Raw genomic sequence first — 19554 nt, forward strand, 5'->3', positions numbered from 1 at the left:
AGCCTGACCCCCCCCCCAAAAAATACCATCTATTGCTGCCTGAATGTATAACAATGAAATGCATTTGTTTAGAAGATAGTAAGGCTATCTATATTTGACTATAGGTATTTGTTCATAACATCACCTTAAATTATTTCTGGTAACAAGAAAAATAAAATAATGCATGTCTGTCTGTCACCCCCGCCCCCCGCTTTCATCATAAGGTGACATAGTGTTTGTTTGAATAAAATGATGTCCCCATCCAAACAGTGTGAAAGCAAAGATCCTACTGTTGTCAAAAACATGTGAAATATTCTATATAACATTTTACTTTGGAGGAAAATCTTTGACTATCTCTAAAGATAAGTCAATTCACACAATTTAATTTTTTGGCATTTGGAACACATTAACTACTGTCATATTTATGCCTAAGTCTAAAAGTTAAAAAAAAAAAAAACAGATTTAGTAGTTTTTAGAAGTGTACTTGGAATAATTATTTTGTGAACATAGCTTAGACATTAACAAAGTAGACTAATAATAAACTTAGACTAATAAAAGTATCCCCAAGACCACTTTTCCCTCACTCCTGTCTTGCTTACATACTTCTTAGTAAATTAGCATTTTATTTCCTTTATGCCAGATATCCTGCAGATTTTGAGGAAAATAAAAGCCCCTAGTGTAAAATATAAAAGTTTCTGATAACTGGTAGATAAATTATTATTTATTAAAAATAATTTCTATCTTAGCATGAGGTCAATAGACTTAATGAAAAAACTTCATGGTATGAACAATATTAAAATATTCTAATTATGACAATTCCAGCAAATCCCAGGATGCAGTAGATTATGGAATTGAAGGCTTGTTTCCAGATGTTGCAGCTAGAGTTTTATGTGTGTGTGTTTTTTAATCTAAACATCTCAGTGGTTCCTAAAATTAGGCCAAAGTACATAGAATCTAATAAATGTTTGGAAACCATACTGACAGGCAATTTTAAGAACTGAATTAAAGGCTGATGAAAACCAAACAAAAAAAATTTATTATATAGATGGGTTGAAGTATACCACTGTCATTGGATCATTGGTAATTTCTGTTGCTTTTCCCCTGTATTAACACAAAAACATTCACCAACAAAATTGTGTGAAAAACTTACATATAAAACAATAGAGTTTATAAAAGATTTTTTTTTTATTTTCAAAGATCAAATAATTCAGTGATATATATACATATAAATATAATTTAACATATAAGCACATAATGTACATATATATACATGTATGATTGTGTATTTAATGCCTAACTATTTATAAAAGTAATACAGCATATTTCATAGGAAAGGAAGTTTATTTATGTGAAACCTGTAAAACTGAGTAGGATTGACCCTAGTGAAGAAGAGTGGGAGATGTTTCCCAGTGAAGAGAAGGCTAAGCAGTATTAGTAAAGAGCACTCTTGATAAACTTGACTGGAAACGAAGATTTGTGTACAAATAAAGCAAAGATTAGGAAAAGAATTTGTGATCACAATTTGGGCTCCCTAAAAGCCAGGTTGAGGACTATGCTTGATCTTATGGAGAACAGGAACACTTTGTAGGTTTTCTAGTACTGTCTAACGTGTTTTTGAGGTTGGATAGAATGCAATGGGGTCAATGCTATACAGCAAAAGAATAAATAAAATTCTGTGTATAATTTGGCTTCATGAAGACATCACTGGACTAACAGGTGTGGGAGAGATGGCTGAGAGTGAATGAGAGGCTCAAATGGGAAATGTATTTTCAGTAAAAGCTTCAATATATACTTGCTAAGTGAACGTAAAAAATACATATAGTACTCCTTCCCTTAGTTCTATCAAAATCCTATAAAAACAAGCAGTGTGGGTACAAAAATTAATGTTTGAAATTCTTTCTCCTTCGATCCTTCTAATGTGTCCTCTTAAGCTTCTTGAATTTGCTATTATATATTCTTATAATGTCTTCTATTCTTCTTTTGTGACATATATGACTATTTTGATTAATTTTGAATTATTATATATATAAACTGACCAACCCCACAACTAGTATGTGTATAGAAAATGTACATTTCCTTACCAGTATATGCCATTCATATTAAAGTTCAATAATTTGCAATTAGTAACACACTACTATGTAGAAGATTAAAATAATCTGGCAACATAATGGCTCTATGTTTATTACACAGAATTATCATAGTCAGAACTGGCTTTAGAAAAAAAATGATAAGAAAGACTTCTTATCCTTTTATACTGATATTTCAACACCCTTGACCCAATTCTTAATTCACCGCTGTCCAGTAATGACATGTGACTGTGGCCTCTCACCACTAAGAAAAAGCACACTATAAAATAAAATCACAAAGAGCACTAGGATGATTTTCAGGGAAAAGAATGAATCCCTCAATGATAGTATTTTAAGAACACTGGAAAACACACTCCTGGGGTCACTGGTCAATTCTTTTTTCTATTTACTCGTTGAAATGACCCTGGCTCTGGACACTCCTATAATTTTTTTTTTTTACTAACAAAATTACTAGCTAATTTTGACTCAATAATTCTATTAATAAGAAAGAAAAAATGATAGTACAGAGTTCAACTTATTTCACATAGGTTTTACTATTCAAATGAGCATTCAGAGACAAAGACAAAAAGTAGCAAGGGCACAACTTAAAAGCACAAGATATGCAGAGAAATGTAAAATCTGCTTTTTCATCTTCATGATAGGATCCAAGGAATTAATTTCTTCTTTATCATTAGCTTTGGAGTCAGATCATTCATGTCCGTATTATAGCAGTTGGAATAGAATGGTAAAACAAAAGCTGAACAGAATTTTCTTTATAAATACTAGCAATTTAAGAAAACATGCTGCATTTGGGGGCATTTAATGAAATTGTATGATGGCATTCAGTTTACAAAGTAACATTACTTGAACAAAACTACCAAAAAGACTAAATGTAGCATTTTAAGTGCAATTATAAAAAGTCTTAGCCAAATTGAAATGTTCCTATAATATGGAATTATGATTTTTCCTGATACAGGCTTAAACTATGCTCTGAATTTTCTAAAAGCAATATGTATTCAAGTTCATAATGAAAACATAAGCTTAGAGATGAGTTTTCTCATTAGATGTTATAAAATACATTAGAGAAGAAAAAGGAGCAAACTATTTCTAGACCATATAATCTATAACGAAAATGTTCTTAATGTAATTTTCAACCCATAATAGAGACTAATTTTCTACAGTAGGAGAAAAAAATTACTTACAGTTGTTTGTAAATAGTACCTTGAAGGGCTTTGTGTTTAATTAATGCCCAGTGACAAATCTGATTGCATCTTCAGAATCAGAGACTGACAGAAGCTCTGGGTCAGGGCTACCATTTACTATAGCAACACTGAAATGGGGGATTTGATATCACTTCAGTCTGGGATGTTTTATTAGAAAATCATTAGACTCCAGTAGCACCAATGATGCTATTTTCTTAGCTTTCAGTATTTGTGCATATGCTCCTGAAAGTGCAACGACCCACTGAGCAGTGAATTACAGGATATTTCAAGCCCTATCCTTTATGAGAGTAGCTCTTCACAAAGCTTCAATATAAGAAATGTAAGGCCAAAGAAAATCTGTAACCCTATCTCTCTTTTGTAACTCAATATAGTTATATTGGTAAACCAACGGGGGAAGCTGGGGAAGAAAGAGAAATACATTAGATTTAATGTGGGACCTGTCAATACCAAGAATGGTTATGAATGATACCCAAGGTCAGATATTGGGGAGTATTTTGTGGGAGGATGTTTAAACTGTACTGGTGCCAGTACATTCCAAGCATTCCTAAGGAACTCAACCCCGAAGTATTTAAATAACAGGTGCCACTTTCAGTTTCAGTTAAATTATTCAGTTAGCAATTCACTTTAGAATGTGACAAAATTCCAAGGACAGAGAGACTGAATAAAATACTGATGAGGCAAAATCTCAAAAAGACAGGATAGAATATCAGCCAACCACGTTATCTTTGTGATCCAGGGGCATGGCAACAAGACATATATTTGTCCCTGAAGCAGTTGTCAGAATGAAAGGTTTCTTCATAGTTAAGAGTTTAACATCCTCAGTCTCATTCTATTATTCATTATCTAACAGAGCAGGCAAGAATAGTATCTCCGTTTACCCAAGCAATGTTATATTATTATCTTTTTCTTTCTTGCAGTGTCTTTTATCAGTGAAATAATTTTTATTTTCATTTTATTGTAGTAAGAACACTTAACTTGCAATCTGCCCTCTTACACAGTGTAAATAGATAATTCATGATTGTTGACTATAGGTACAATGTAGTACAGAAGATCGCTCGAGCTTATTCATCTTGTGTAACTGAAAAGGTATGCCTATAGATAAATAATTCCCTGCCTCCCCTTACCCAAGCCCTTAGTAACATCCATTTAATTATTTGATTTTTATAAACTTGACTATTTTAGATTATTTATATAAGTGGAAACTTAGTCTTTTATCTTTCTATGTCTGATAAACTCAATAGCTTCTTATCTCTTTCTTGTTTTCTACCAAAGTTGCACAGTGATATATTTCCTAAAATGCTCCATTCCCTCTGCAGTAGTGACTATGAGGTTCATAAATACTCTATGCCTCTATCCTTCTTAGCTCATAGAGAGACTGCAACTCCCTGATGACTTGAAGTCAGGTGAGGCCACATGACTTGCTTTAGACAATGAATAAAATATGAGGGGCAAGTGCCTGGGTGACTTCTGAATAGGTGTTTTAATAGCCATACTGCTTTGCCATGTTCTCATCTATTTGCCACCAAAATTGACATGGGCCACCAAGACTAGGGCAAAAGCATGTACACAGAAGCCAGCATGGCATGGAGCTACTCTTCAATGAATATGTTCAGGAATGAGGGGGGAAAAATCCCTTGTGGTTTTTAGACAGTGTGTTAGCTTTTTTTGAGACCAAAATCCCTCACAAGAACAAATGAGAGGAGGAAAAGTTTATTTTTGGCTCAGGGTTTCAGAGGTTTCACTTCATGGTCTCTGGCTCTATTGCTTTGGGCCTGCAGTGAGGCAGAACATCATGGTGGAAGGGGTGTGGTATGGGAAAGCTGCCCAACTTATGGTAGCCAGAAAGTAGAGTTGGAGAGGGGAAGCAGGGACAAGATACAGTCCCCAAGGGAATGCCCCCAGTGACCTTCTTTCCTCAACCATGCCCCATAGTGTACCTTTCCTCTCAGTCATCCATTCATATCCTCTGATGAGGTTTGCACCCATCACTTCCAAAAAGCTACACCTCTGGACATTACTTCAATGAAGACCAAGACTTCATCCAAACCATATGGGTAATAAGGGTTTGTTTGTTTGTTTTCTGTAGTTTTCATGATCGAACCCAGACCTTGCACATGCTAGGCAAGTACCATACCACTGAGCTACATCCCTAGTCCTATAATACATACTAATATTAAAAGTTTATTATCTACTTCGTTCTGGTGCATAAATCTGATGATATACACTCTGACAATAGTAAAGAAATTTTATTTTAAAACATGAATTATTGGGCTGGGGATGTGGCTCAAGTGGTAGCGCACTCGCCTGGCATACGTGCGGCCCAGGTTCGATCCTCAGCACCACATACAAAGATCTTGTGTCCGCCGAAAATTAAAAAATAAATATTAAAAAATTCTCTCTCTCTAAAACAAAAATGAATTAATGATTCTTACTACTAATTATCATAGATGAAAAAAGCATTCCCACATTATCTTAGTTTATTCTAAATTAGTCCAGTGTTAGAGCTGTAGTTTTCTGATACCCACTCAGAGCTGTGGTAGGATACTTGTCACATTTAACTTCTTTGTATGGCATTATGAGACTTAAACACTCACATTGTCATTCCTTAAACCAGGGTAATGAAAATAAGAAAGGATAGAGAGAGGCATGGCTTTTCTTTCTTTACATAGAACCAGTCGACCCATTTTGAGATTTATCAAATGGCACAATTAAGTTTAAAGATAAAGAAGAAGTGAAAGTTTCAAACATATGGCTATGACATACTTTTAAGATAAGTATAAAATTATATAATTAAAGGGAGAAAAGATTACCTCTATGAGGGCTGGAGTTGTGGCTCAACGGTGGAGCATTCACCTAGCATGTGTGAGGCATTAGGTTTGATCCTCAGCACCACATGAAAATAAAGGTATTGTGTCCACCAAAAAAAAAAAAAAAATTTTAAAGAAAGAAAAAATTAAAATACCATCATCTATACTTCCTTCTCATCAAACATCTTAATAAAAGATAATACTAATAGAGAAAAATGTAGAGGACTATATTTTTTTATTTAACTTTGTTTAATCTTTCATTATTAAAATCAAATCTAATCCTCTTTCTAGTGCTATTCAATAGATAATTGCTATGATCAATGCAAAAGTCTGCATTTGTGCTGTCCAACACAATAAGCAATCTGAGCACCTGGCAGTGGCAATGCCACTGAAGAACTAAATATTTGGTTGACAATTAATTGATGATTAAGTTGATAAATAAAAGACCAATGTCACTGGCATAGTGCACTATTAACAGCACACTATATCTCCATGTACCTAAGAAGGATCTTATGTCTTTAAGGTCTCGAATGAGTTTGGAAGTGCTAACACCAAAACTCAACATTCAGAGCCTTAGTGCTAATTAAAATTTACTTAATGGGATGAGGGTCATGGTGAAAGGGGGTCTTGTCACTGCAGGAGTATTACTCAGAAAAGTCATAATATTAAATGCTTTTTTGGTGCTAAAATTATTTTGAGTACAAAATCAGTTTGTGAATTTCATACTTCTTTCCTCCTTTTTAATCCACCTGGGCCATATTTCTGTCATAATAAATAGTACACTTCTATAGTTCTGTATACAGCTTTCTGCAAATCTGACACCAATATAAATATCTCACATTGCTTCTAATTGATTTGCAAAACATATGTCAGCTTCCCAGGTCTTGTTTCTTTGCAAGTTTAAAAGCTTCCACATATGTACAATTCAGTTGATTTCAATTTGAACCTTTTAGAATATATCTGGAATTGTGTCATCACCACATGAGTGCCAAAGGAGGGGATTTCTGAGACTTACCATTTATACAACTACACAACTTTTAAGTATGGTTGTTTGAGGCTACACCTCTACCCTTACGTGTCTCTTGGATATGTTGCTCTTGGTCTGTCTAGAAGTGCCATCCATGGCAGTATCAGCCCAGTTCCACCACTAACTGTGTGAATTATGGGTAAGAGTATTTATTTGTCAGTCATGTATCCAAGGTTTTATTTTTTTAGCAATCTAAAACAAAACTAATAAGTTTTGCTCCATTGCATGAGATCAAAAATAGATATTACTGTATTAGTGAAACATCAAAGTCTGATTGGAAACATAATATACAGATCAAAGATTTTTTCCTTGAGATTATTTCTGTGAATAAACTCAAAGAAAGATTTTGGCAATTCATAGTCATGGATTCTGAACCTGCAATCTATAATTGATCTGAAAATTATAACATTTTTGCTGCTATCAGTCCAATTCTATTTACCTGCATTTGTAAGATATATTGAAACATCAATTTTAAAAGATAGTCAAAACAGTTTGTGGGAGAAGGAATTTTAAAATATTTTCATCATTAAGTAACTTGATGTTTTAAAAATTATATCACATTTAAATTTCTTATCTCTTTCATATAATTTTGACTTGATAGATTATCACATCATTAGAAAACGTCAGTGGCCCTCCATTGCTTGTTGTTTAAACTGCATTGTACAGTATGTAAAAAGTTCTTCAAACCTGGGACTTTTTAGCTTCTTCTTATAGTAGTTCCTTCCTTCTGCCTGAATTTTTTTAGTTCTTGAAAAATGCTCTATTCTTTAAAATTTAGAGCACTATCCCTCTTTTTCCAATTTAGCAATTTCCCTCTCACTCTTCTAGAATCAGTTCACATGTCATCTCTTCCATTCATTAACCAAACAATGAGCATTCACTTTGTGCCAGCCACTCTGCTTAGTGCTTATAAATTAATTTACTCATCACAACTGATCTGTGAAGTACATACTGATGCTTATCATGCTTTTACAAAGACAGATAAGGGCTGCCCAGCTTTTTGTCTCACTTTATAAGGGCCACTCCACTCCATCCACCATTACTGGACAGCACTGATAGCATTCATTGTGGATATTAGATACTCTGTCTCCCTTACTGGGCAGTACTTATACCATCAATCTCTACCACCAGTCATTTGTCTGGAACCACCTCTTCTCCAGTGGTCAAATCTCAGAGTGGAACCAAGTGAATTTTATAGACTGCTATAGGTTTAGAGTAAGAAATAAAGCTCTAATTATTGTTGCATATCCTGATTGCATCCTAAGGACTCCAGTCTATAAATTCAGGTTAGTTTTAGTTTATTAGCATAATGGCTTTGATTATTGCCATGCTTTTCTGGTAGAGCCAATACATGCTGTATTTTTGTTTGTTTGTTTCTATCAACTAATAGGGTTGATTGGGGGCGGGGCGTATAGGGGTGGAATCTCAGAAGGATAGAGAGAAGGTCAGTAGACTGGAGGAAGGAGATGGAGGGGAATAGAGGAGGGACAGGAAAGGAGAGGGAATGTGGGATGAATTTGACAAAAATCACACTATGTACATATATAAATATACCACAGTGAATTCCACCTTTTTATGTACTATAAAGTACCAGTTAACAAAACAACAACAGCAAACAAAATACAGTAGAGTGGGAGCAGGGGATGAAGAGGAGCCACTGGGGGTTGAAATGGAGCAAAGTAAATTCCATACGTGTATGATTATGCTGAAATGAACTCAACTGTTATTTATAACTATAATGCACTAATAAAAACAATTTTAAAATAAAAATCATGAATATTCCACTGTTCTAGTGGCAGAAAACATTTATTGAGTGGTGACTATATATGCTGTTCCTAGAATAAAGAATTAAGAAAACTTGAGAGATATTAAGAAATATATTTCAAAGCATGTTGTTTCTTGCACCAATCTGGCAAATCCTAGGTAGAAATGTTCACCACATATTAATGTAGCAAAGAGGCTGTAATTCCAATTATTTTTGCAATAATTGTTCTTATTCCAAAAAGAAGTTGGGTCAGTGAAATAGGATGCTTCTATCTCAGTTTCCCCAAAGTTTTAAAAATTACTTTTTGGAAAAAAAAAAGACCATAGTCTCAGTTTACATCAACAATATTTTGATGAAAGATAAATATTTTTAAATTATATTGTGATTTTTTAAATCATATAATTTTAGTGGAATTTGAGACATTGTTTTATCCGTTGCTGTATACATGAACTAAAATTTTAAGTGGAAATTTAGACATTATTTTTGGATAATATTATAAAGTATTTTTATTTTTGAAACTCAGAAGCCAAAAAAACTCTGTAAAAGCCAGAAAGGCTTAAATAAAGAAAAATATCTGATTCTATATTCACATATTACCTCAAACCATTCATATGAAAAATTCAGTCAGTGATTGCAAAAGGGATAAAGAAGACAATGTGTCAAATGAATCTGTCTGAAGCCATTTCTGGTTCTGAAATAGAGCAACCTCTGGCTGATCTTCCATTCTTCTGGTACCTTAAGACAATCTCTAAGCCAGTATAACAGTTAAACCTCTTGGCATCTGACCCAAGCTTGAGCTCCAGGCATGAATTGTTCTTATTCCAAAAAGTCACATTTGGAATCCATCCATAGCAGCACACAGAGATAGGAGTATCAGTCCCTCTGAGTGCTAGGTCAGCATAATTCAGCCATATTTCATTCTATGAAGAGCAGTTTTCAAAATAGAGAAAACATATTCTACATTTTACCTTGCCAAGGGCAAAAGCAAAACCAAAAGAAGTCACACTTATATTTATGTTAGACGATTGCAACTTGTAAACACCCATGAAACATGGAAGATGTCCTATATAATTAAAAAATGTTCAACAGTTTTAAACTGGACTTAGAAGATTTCAAGCACAGTATATTCAGATACCACTGATCATTGGCTTGATTATCAGAGGAAATTTTTGAAAAGAAAACTTTGTTATGAACCTTGGTTCCCTGAGAAGAGAGAAGAGTGTAAACCCAGTTTGTTTGTTCATTTGTTTTAAACTATTTTTAAAAATGACTTCTGAGAACTAAATAGAAAGAAATATAATTACCTATTATAATTGCATTTTTCTTTGTATAATGGGAATATATTTATATTTTTATTCCTAATATATTCTTGACTAATCTCATCTTTAGGCAGGTCTTGTATTATTCATATGTAGATTTTTTCACATTTCTTCTTGCAAGTTTGAATGGCTGATAGGAAGTAAAATACAGGAATTAAACTTACTTTAAAAAGATTGCATTGGCACATAGCAAAGCAAATGAAATACTGGATAACAGCTTCCAAGAAGCTCTTTTGGGATAATAGTGTAAATTGAATTGCCTGCCTTGAAAGCACATCACAGGTGGCAGGTGAAGAAATTCTCAGCTTCTCTGACTTCTTTCCAGCCAGTAAATGTGTCCATCAAAGTCACATGGCCAGCCCTACTTCTTCCACTGAACTTGTATTGGTTGGCAGGGGAGGAGGGGGATAAAAGAAGCAAGAAATACAGAGATAAGTGCATGCTTGTTTTCTTGGAGAGAAAGACCTGCTATGTTACTTCTGAAAACACAATAGATTTTAAACAAGAATATTGTGTGCCTATTAAAACCACTGATAACCATTGCCCAAAACCAATTTGGGGATAGGATTCCAAAACCTGGGTTCTACTATGTCTCAATATAGTTTGAGCACTGATTTACTTTGTGACCTTGAGTGAATCACTTCTCTGAACTTCTGTTCCTCTCATACAAAATGGTGGCAATAAATAATGCTATTTCCATCTGCCACTACTTTGATTGTATTAGCTTATTTATGTCAAAAATTACAGGCTCAAGAAACTAAAAATCCCTAAACACTAAACATGTAGTCTCCTGGCCTGATAATATCCATTCCCCCAAAAAAGTATTTCTGAGACAATTACATGAAATAGTTAGTACATCTAAAATGTCTACCACATAGTATATACTCAACCAATATCAATCCCTCTGCCCAAGGTCACCTCCAATATCTCATGCTAGTAAAGTCTTGTCTACCATCTGAAAATCTCTTTGTGATGGGCATAGCACATGCAGCTATGATTACTAGGTTTGAGAAATATAAAACTTAAGAATACCTGGAAGTCTAATCCTATTAAAAAAAAAAAAATCAGTACACTAACTTTTGCAGACTTTCTTTTCAAATGGTGTTCTATTTCAACACAAAAGTGCATGTTGCATGCATACTTTATTTAACACAAAATCTGCTAGTTATTCAATAAATGAATATTATTCACCTGAATAAATAAGTGAATGTGTCAACTGAAGGAGGGCTTCAGAGTCAGAAGACAATACATATTGTCTCATTATTAGATGGACTACATAGGAGATCCTGACTTGCTCTGTGAGATTGATGTAAGCTATGTAATTGAATCCTATTGTGAATTCAGTTTGAACTGGGAAAATTTATCTAACTTATTGAATGAAACTCGAGGTTTTATTCCTCATCCTTGTAATGGGCAGGATAATAACTCTATTTACAAAGGTTTGTTAAAATTGAAGATGAAATCTAACTCGTCAGAGTCACGGTCTGAGATAAATATGGTAGCTGTCTTTAAAATATGTATTACTTTTACATATATTATGTGCTTTTAAAATAACTACTTTAAATTTACTCATATAATTATATTGCTGAATGGAGGTTTGGGGAATTGCACACAAGATTTTCTCATTCCCATTGAACTACACTGCTGCTCGTTGTAGGAGAATGAAAGCTGCTGACCTTCTGAATGATTCTGAATGTCTTGTAATCAATACCAAAGACGTGAAAGGCCAGTGTAAAGACAGTACTTTTCATTAGATCTTAGTGTCTTCTAAACATAACTGTCTCTTATTTTTTGGACATAGAAATTAAAAAAAAACAAACATTCATGTAAAACTGAAATGACTCTTTGAGTCAATAATAAATTACTGGTCGCAAGCTATTTAATAACAAGGGATTGATTTGAAGCCAGGCAGCATTTTAGACTTATCTATTGTCTTCAGCTGGGCTGAGTTAATGAGGATTTGTAATTACTTTGAATTTTAACTAGTACATCTTTTTCATTTTGGAAACTGATTTTATATTAGTGTCATATTTTATGGTTTACCCAATTACCTGACCATACAAGGTTGACAGAATTCACCATATTCAAAGGCTTTTGAATACAATAAGTTATTTTAATGGTTAGAATGTGTTTCTTTTCTTCAAGAATATCTATCTTGTTATAAAATGTTTCTTGTGTGTAATTATTAAGAATGTATATTTAAAAATTATAAAATAGACATGGAAATAGCTTTTAGTAACTAAAAAGCATTATGCACATATTGTTCTGTATATATATAGTTTCAAATTATATTGTATATCTAGAAAAAATAGAAATTTAAAATGCCAGCCATAGGTATTAAATTTCATAAACTACAAAATATTTCTATATTAACTGTCAGTTTGCAAGCTATTAATAATCTCCTTTTTAAAAGACAGGCTTAAAAAAATAATGTAAGCCATTCTTTGCATATTCACCCCCACCGGACAAGAACACTTACTTATGCTACAGAGTGGTCTCCTGTGCAAATAAGAGGCAGAGCACAACCTCTGTAGAGACTATCCTATGCCCTTTTCTGCTTGGCTAGGAACTGTCCAGTAGCATAAACACAGTATTGCTCTGTTCTCAGCTGGAAATGGGTTACACTAGACACATATACAGCTTTCCTATAGCAAAAGAAAATAGATCAGTTTGCCCATGGTTATTCATTTATGTTTCTCCTTGGGGGTCCTTAAAAAGCAAATGATATGCAAACAGCTGCATGATTATTGTTATGCTCTTGTTGCTATTTGGTGATAGCTATTTACATGTAAATTACTATTTGGAAAAGTACAACTTCTCTTCACCAGTAACCAGACAACAAAACACTTCTTACTAAGCTGTCCAAGATTAATTACTCAAAAATACATCCTAAAGGAATTATTCTTTAGAATTCTGCATTTCCTAGAAAAGTAATTTTAGGATGAATAGAATATGAGAATAACTCCGCCCTGAGTCTGAAGCAGTATCTATATAGTGATCAACTTTAGAATATGTAAAAGGCATATTCTTGCTGTGAAGATTGATTCTGCAAAATGGGAAGGAAAAGGAAAGCAGGAAGGTAGAGAAAACACTAAAAGACAGATGAGAAGAGACCAAGGATAAAGTTGATTTAGTTCCAAATCTTATCTCTGGGTTAAAGGAGATGAAATCACTCCTGGCCTTGAAAGCATTTATGCCTGAAAATTGTCACGAGAACAATCATCATGAAGATACTTGAATTAGGAAAATAAAAGAGTTCTGCTTATTAATGTTAACACTTGGGTTTTGTTTCCCACTAAATGAATATACTTTTGTTTAAACATGCATTTACATGTTTAAAAGTGGATCATAATTTATATTCAACTTTGTATATTTTCACCTCAATTAACATAACCAGAGCAAAATTGAAAGACAGTGTAAGACCTTGTTTTATTATTTTTTTGTGTTTCATTATACTATGCCATTTTAAGATAGAAATATTTATGCACCCATCTTTGCCCTTTTTTTTCAATACTCACTTGGAATCCTAATTTATTATTTTCTGCAAAACTAAGTAAAGGATAGGAATATTTTTTTTTAAATCATAGCTAAATAGGATATGGAATATTAAATTTCAATTGAAAAGATGAAAGATTTTGTAAACAGAAGTTGAATAATCCACTTTCCATTACAGGTACTTATTTATGTTCTTAAGTTCACTTTCCCAAACCCCACCATTGATGAGATTATATTGTCCTATTGCCATGATGCAAAAATAAAAGAAAAAAATCCTTAATCAAATATTATTTTTCATTTCATTTATAGACCAAAGTGTAAAAGATTAAAAAGCAATTCTAACTTTTAGGTAGTAAATTTAAAAAAAATGCAATATGGGTATTTACACTGTACTGGATGGAATGGGCCACCTCAGTAGCTTCTGAGGCTAATAAATGCCTATTACCATGATTAGTTTAGCAAGTTTGGTTCTCCTAGTTTCTACAACATCAGGTAAGGTAGTGATTAAGTTTGCACATGGAATCAAGGGATAGTAGGGGATAGGAAAGGTAGCAGAATACAACAGTCACTAATATGCCATTATGTAAAAATGTGAGTGTGTAACCGATGTGATTCTGCAATTTGTATTTGGGGTAAAAATGGGAGTTCATAACCCAATTGAGTCAAATGTATGAAAGATGATATATCATGAGCTTTGTAATGTTTTGAACAACCAATTTAAAAAAAAAAAACAAAGTCACTATATCAAACAAAATGTGGTTAAGGATTTTAATTTTAATGTATACACTGATAAATTGCATTCTAGGGAAATTATACAATTTATACCATCATTAAAAGTATAAGAGAATGTCAGTTGCTTCAATTGATTCCACTTAAACTGATCAAAGTGTCAATATTTTTAATAGTGACTTTTTCTTCCTCCTCCCATTCCATTTTTCAGAGGATTTTAATCAATCCAAAGGACCTGAAGCTGGATTAATATAATCAAGGAAAGCAGGGAATATAAAAATATACATGATTCAAAAGAACAATTACAACATATATATTATAGGCACCATTGTGGCTTTTCAATACTGTAATACATATAATTAAAAGCCATATTTGGTAGAAAAGGAAAAAAGAATTTAAGAACAATTTAGACAATGTAAAAACAAAGATTATTTTCAAATATACTTTATATTTGTAGATTTTATGTAATTCCATAAGGCCAAAAATGACAAGTCAAGCTTATTTCACATTATTCTTTTTAAATGTGATCAACTCTAAATTAAAAAGTAATTTTAGAATGAATAGAATATGAAAATAACTCCGCCCTGAATCTGAAGCAGTATCTATACAGTGAACAACTTTAGAATATGTAAAAGGCATATTCTATAAGGAATAGAACTATAGATATCCCCAAGTTATAATTTAAAAAAGAATACAATGGTATAATTTAAAATAAGCCAAAAAAAAAATAAAATAAAATAAGCCTATTTTAAACTTACTATAATGTCTTTTAATATTTTCAGCATACATGTAATTTCATAAACATTCATTTAGTATTTTTTCAACAACTATTTTATAGTTTGATTACTTAACATGTATTAGACACTGATTTAAGTGCAGGAGCATAATGGAAAATAAAACAAACAGCTTTTTGTTTTCTTTTCATGGAAATCCCATTCTAGCAGGAAGAGAAACAAAAATCAATAAAAAATACTTATCAAGCCAAAAGGAGTAAAGTATTATGAAGAAAAGTAAAGCAGTTACAGGGATGGAGGAGACCACATTTGGGTAAAGAGAGGAGGCAACCTGGAGAGGTTGTGTTTGAGAACTGATTTTAGTAAATGAGAGGGGCTCATGGCAGTGTCTGGTGAAGATCCAGAGAGAACAGCTGATGCAAAGGCCTACAGCTGGTTGGAGGGTGTTCAGAGTTTATAAGTTGGGGCTTCAGTGGCAATCTAGGCAGTGAAGGGAGAACCTCAGGAGGTGAGGTCAGAGTGAAGAGGCAGTGGTAGGAAAACTAGTAGGATAAGCTAGAAAATTATTTTTTTCCTGAATGTATTTGGAGTGTAAACTTTATCACACACATATTAAATCATCCTACTGTGCGGAGACTAGATTCTAGGAAACGGGAATGGAAGCAAGCAAGCATTTGAAATATCCTGGGGGCAAATATTAGATGTTTTGAAGATAATGTAGATTTCTTTGCAATTAGTTATATGTGTGACATGAGAGAAATAAAGAGCATTATTCAAAATTCATTCCCAAAGTAATAATGTAAGGACCAAAATATTAACATTAATAGCTGATCAGATGTAAATGTCTACATTTTTTATTCTGGTACTCACCAAATTGGCAGTATAATATATGAAATGGAATATCTACCATACACTCATCCTACATTCCATCCTCTGAGAAAATATGGTATTAGCTTAAAACTGACTATTATAGTCTAAATATGTTCTTCCCCACCACCACTCTCCCCAGTATGGAATGAATTAGGCAGAAATGAATCTTATAACTTTTGCTTTCCTTCCCTTCCTCAATCACTTGCCTACCTTCCTAGTTCTGAGGCATCTGTGTTAAAGGATTGCTGCAGCGGTGCAGGGACAGGCTAAAAACTGAGCAAAAAAAAAAGAGCAGGCAGGAATGCATGCTATAGTACAAAAAATATGGTGTATATGGGCTTTTATAAAGATTCCTTCAATAGTCCATGTTTTACACTGTTTCGTCACTTTTTTAAAAAGTGTTTTTGTTTGTTACTCTGTTTAATACATTGATCCATTAATGCTCTCCTGCCTGAGCAAGGGTTCAGCTGGCATTTGTGGATAACTTTTATGAGACCCATCCCTTGATGTAACTTTGAGTATAGTTAAAGACTGTGCTCTTATTCTGGGTTGTGTTTTTCCTGAGAATGTACTCATTTTTTTTTCTCATATTTCAGGAGTCTGTCAAAAACTAACTATCTAGCTTTTAAGTATGAGGAATCATGTAAATAAATCATTCCATCACAATTTCTACCCTTTAAATATGAAATGTTTTTGCCACCAGGTTTTTATATTACTGTTAGATGAAAATCAGCACTTTTCTTTACATCTTTCTATCTATTGAGTCTTAATATTTCATGCAGAGAGAGGAATCAAAATCATAAATAATGCATCTTAACCTCCTAGGTGGAATAAATGTGAATACAGTGAGTTGTTGTGCTAATCAAATGTAAAGAACTTTAGTGTCAACACTTTGATGTTAATGTCAACTCTTTGATGATTAAACTGCTAATAGCTCATTTAGATGTTTAAATTAGTTTTTGTTGCTAATTTTAAAATCCTTCTCAAAGTGTGTTATTTAACCAATGGCCAACCAAATTCCTAAGGCAAATGGTGATATAGCTTTTGTACTCTAACCAAGAAGCAGTGATAGGTACAAATTATACAGTTCAACACACCTTGAGAAGAGAAGAGATACAAGACAGAGGAAAGTATCCAACTTTAAGAGATACATACACCAAGTTAATAACAATGAATGATCAGAATTCAATGAAAAAGGATTTGCTCAGCTGAAATATTATGAGTTTAGAAAAATATTCCTAAACAACAGTGGTCAGTAAAATATGAGCCAATATTTATTGAGCACACACTTGATTTAAGACAGTTTTTAAATTATTAGTTATGATGCCATATGATGTTAGATAAATGTTTGACTATTACCATGTCACAATCAGCTTTATTTGAATCTGCAGCAAAGAACTGAGTTACAAAGGAAATTGTTTTTAGAGCATATCAAGCAGATTTACAAATCAAGTCCTCTTATTTCTCTTTACAATAATAGCCAGAATTTATTTAGTGTTTTTCATGCACCAGGTACTTGTTCTATGTACTTCACACTTCCTGTTTAATTTCTCCAGAAGTCCTCTGAGATCAGTGCTATAATTATTACCATATAAAAATGTGGAAACTGAGGCAGGGGTGGTTACAACAGCAAGCAAGAATTTTAGCCCAGAATTCTGACTCAACAGCTCAAACTCTCAAAAACTGGATATTTAAAACTTTTAAGTATAGGATTGACATCCCCTTTCTTCTTACCTATTTATTATTATATTCCCCTTTTAAATATAAATAATAGCCATCTTACATAAGAAAACATAAGGACACAAACTTATAAACAATGTCAAGAAAATTATTATAGAACCTGGAACAAAATTCAGAGAACAGAGACAGGTAAACAGCACATCCGGAGAATATATGAAAGAAAGAAAGATGAGAGGCAAGGGGAGAGGTCACTAGGAAAATTTTTCAATAGGTAACTAAAAATAACCACATCAAAACATAACAAAACTCTTGGCTCTAAGTACTGCGAAGAAAATCAACTAAGGAGTTTCTTAGGGTAGGAATAACAGTCGGTCTTAGTTCCAGACTCTCTTTTCTTATATACCCTCTACAGATGGTTTTTATTACATAAGTTATCATCTATGCATCCATAATCCAAAATTTATATCTCCAACTCCAACATGTACTCCCAGCTTCAGCCATATATCCAGTTTGTATGCTGTACATCTCTACTTGGCTATCTCACTGGAACATCCTCAAACTTCAATTCATAATCTCGGCTCATTCCTAAATCTGTTCTCCCTCCATCTTTGCTTTCTCAATAACAGAAGCACCATATATTCACATGCTTAAATTAATCCAATGACATTAAATTGGAAAAGTTTTCTCTGGGTTATCCTTATAGATCCAGTGTAATCAGAACCAAGAAGCACAGGTATAAATAAATTCAGGAAGACCCAAGCCAAAGAATGGGGGCTCCTCTAGAAGCATGGAATGGAAAGGGAACTACAATGAATGGCATCATGTCCCATCCTGACTTAGAGAGCTGTTTTACATGCTATCCCTCCCTACTTTTCCATCACCCCTACTTCTACCCTCCCTTTAGCCCACTCTGACCCAAATAACAGGTTTCAAACAAAATATCACTGGCACAGAGAAAAATTATCTGAACTTACATAATATTATGTTGAATCCCATCTCTAATCATGCATGTTAATGATGTTCTGTAATGACCCATTGTTAACACTTGCTACAATTTCAATTAGTTAATGTTTATGTAAAAATTTCACTTAAGATTTCTCTCCTACAGCCTTAAGCATCAAAGAAAATGAAGCCAAGGAATATTTATCTTGTTTGTTATTATAATCAAATAACTTACAGAGTACCTAGAATTGAGTAGGTATACAGAAAAAACATGCAGACTTGGAAGATAACTAAATAGTTGGGTGGATGGAGAGTTGGTTGGATGCATGTTAGGTGGATGGAGTTACAAAATATACTGACACTGAGCTATATCACTTTAGGTTGTATTTTAAAGTGGCTATACCCAATCAGTGGCCACATTTCTATTCACAATTGGAATTTGAAAAAAATTAAGATATTTTTTCAAAGTAGATTTGTCTTAATCCTGACCATCTAGACAGTCAAAGTTCTGATCTGTAAAAGTCATTTTCCATTCCATGACCATTTTCTATGCCTCCATTTATATACTTATGCACAGACACTCATCACTTCAAAATTCATTTGAAGACTGAAAAAAGAGACTGTAATCACAGATAAAACTGCAGTTGCTTAAAAGTGTGACTAAAGCCATTTTCATCAGGCTTTCCAAAGAGTGACATAAATATGTGACTCTCTGAGCATGAATATTTTCTGATTTTCTCGGGAGCCATAGAAGTTGTTTTGGCTCCTTCTAAATGCATATAAATTGACCAGTGTAAAAAATCCTCCTAACACACAAAATAAAGACTATGCAGTTGCATTGGACAGAGGATTTTTATCATATGATCAAAGAAAATTATATGATTGTCAGGTTCAACCTCTATTCTCATAATCATATAT

The 19554-nt window shown here is 33.3% G+C and overlaps 1 protein-coding gene and 1 non-coding gene across 2 annotated transcripts in view; one reads left to right on the forward strand and one right to left on the reverse strand.

Moving 5' to 3' along the window:
* Positions 1-19554, forward strand: part of Cntn5 (contactin 5) — a 755408-nt gene that overhangs the window by 529787 nt on the left and 206067 nt on the right. The window lies entirely within an intron of this gene.
* On the reverse strand, positions 14067-14197 carry LOC114089067 (small nucleolar RNA SNORA66). The gene has a single exon (XR_003582122.1). It is a non-coding gene; the product is annotated as a small nucleolar RNA SNORA66 (small nucleolar RNA).

The sequence above is a fragment of the Marmota flaviventris genome, chromosome 9 (assembly GCF_047511675.1).
Source record: "Marmota flaviventris isolate mMarFla1 chromosome 9, mMarFla1.hap1, whole genome shotgun sequence".
In the NCBI taxonomy this organism is placed as follows: Eukaryota; Metazoa; Chordata; class Mammalia; order Rodentia; family Sciuridae; genus Marmota; species Marmota flaviventris.